At 42.3% G+C, this 2,034-nt stretch overlaps 1 long non-coding RNA gene across 1 annotated transcript; it reads left to right on the forward strand.

Moving 5' to 3' along the window:
* Positions 1 to 240: 240 nt before the first annotated feature.
* LOC310838885 lies at positions 241 to 1,603 on the forward strand. Its single transcript, XR_014561207.1, has 2 exons — positions 241 to 467; positions 1,173 to 1,603. It is a non-coding gene; the product is annotated as an uncharacterized lncRNA (long non-coding RNA).
* The last annotated feature ends 431 nt before the right edge of the window (positions 1,604 to 2,034 follow it).

Consider the following 2,034-nt stretch of genomic DNA (forward strand, 5'->3'; position numbering starts at 1 on the left):
TGTTGCTGTGAGAGACAGAATAACAACAGGAAAAACCCCAGAAACCCAGAAGACAAAAGTCAGAGATTGATGTGTATATATAATATACACGCTGACACGAGAATTGGACTTCAGCAAGCTTGGGTGCAAAGGACACCCTCTTTTCTTGCAGTGACATCATGCCCCCTTGTTACCTGGCAACCTCCCCCTCTCTTGTCTGATGCTGAATGTCTCACCTTTTCTCATGGTAATGATTTGTTTCTATTGCTTGTTTCTGTTGTTGGATGGCTCCTCTCTAAACTCAACTCCTAAGGAAGCTGGCTTGACTTCAAACCCCACATTTACTAATTTCGGGAATGATGTGGAGAACCTGGCACCCAGGAATTTCAGGGGACCCTTGCCCCCTGAAAAGCCATAACAATTCTATTTTTATTACACAGGGCTAGTTCAACAAACAGAGTTGGTTCAAGTATCCGCTTGGCTTAAATGTAGGTGAGATTTCAAACATTTGCTTTATCTGGGCTTAAACAACCAGCTCCAGATTTATATAAAGAAAGTAGCTCCGATTTATCATAATTTACTTTTGGACCCATCACTTTACCATACAGCTCCTTCACTATTTCTGGTTGTGCCTGCATTGGATCTGTCAGCAGGATAGAAGCTGTCCTTTCTAGAAGCAAGCAGAGCTTTTTCCTCCCATCAGTGAGAGAGGAGGCGTTGACGCTCCAAAGAGCTTTGCAAGCAACAAGGGATATACACATCCCCCATTTTGTTGCCATTCTAAAGTTGGAAGAGAATCATCTCAGAATTCTATTGGAAGTCTGGAAGCTCCATAGAAACGTCTCAAGATGCTCATGGTTTGATTCAAAGCCATGAAAGGGGGCTGGTGGCAATGTGCTCTTAGTAATATAAGAATTTGCAGAACATATAGACAAGGAAAGGCTCAGACTGGAAATAAACATTTCCTGTTCAGATTCTTCATCACCCCTTTGGGCCTTCAATGGTAATTCCAGGAGAACTACTCAGATGGGTTAAATCAACAGAGCTCCAGTTATCTCCATGAAGCTCTTCGATTTATATCAGCTGAAGAGTTGGCGCCACACTCTCCACTTCCTGGTTTCTTTGTCTCTGCAGGAGCTGCCTCCAAAAGAGCAGCAGCAGCTGGAGTTCCTTTCTGTTTTTCTCTTTTGTAGGTGCTCTCCACTGTGCTGTGAACACCTAGTCCTTTTAACAGCTCTCTGTTAGTGACTTTCAATAGCTACAGGCAGCATTGCACTTCTCATCTCTGAAGCCGAAGCTGCTTCATCTGTGATATCTTCCTACTGGCAAATGTGCTTTTTTCTGGCAGGCCACACCATAGGGATACCTTCTGTGATTTTCAGCTCCCAGTGCTGGGAATGGTTGCAAACTGGAAACTTGTGGATTGGAGCCATCCATCCCTATATTAAGAGCAGCAGTGTGTCCTACTTCACAGAGGATAGTCCTCTATTTGGATAGCAGTCAGAGGTTCTTTGTTTGAAGACATTCACTGTTTGAAACGTTGTCTAGTCCAAGTTTGCTTTAAAGACTTAAGAACTATAAAAATGAAACTGCTAGCACCTATATTACAGACTGAGCAAACACACACTATAGTGAGATTTGATTTGATTTGATTTGATTTAAGCTTTAGTAATTAATTACTAAATTTGCATTCATTCATATAGAATTGATATGTGCACCTTTTTATTTAAATCTGTGCCTTCTGTCCTCTATTTTGGGGTGGAGAGGGTGATGTGTTAAATGGCCCCTCAGCTCTAAAACAAATTTATTTGGCTGCTGGTAAGTTTCAGTCAAGGTATTTAAGAAAATTTGGTGGATCCAGAAGGCCTGTAAGGGCTACATGCAACCCACAGGCCACACAAATACTAATGAGTGAGATTGTGAATAAAAAACATTAGCACTTCCCTGAGCCTGAAGAACCAGATTTAGTAAGTGGTTCTAGATTTCTTCTGAGCCTATTGGATTTGGGGTCACAGGTGGACAGGGTGCTGTTGTGCTCATGTCCAGCTTGCAGGC

The sequence above is a fragment of the Podarcis gaigeae genome (genome assembly GCF_964106915.1).
Source record: "Podarcis gaigeae genome assembly, chromosome: 2".
NCBI lineage: Eukaryota > Metazoa > Chordata > Lepidosauria > Squamata > Lacertidae > Podarcis > Podarcis gaigeae.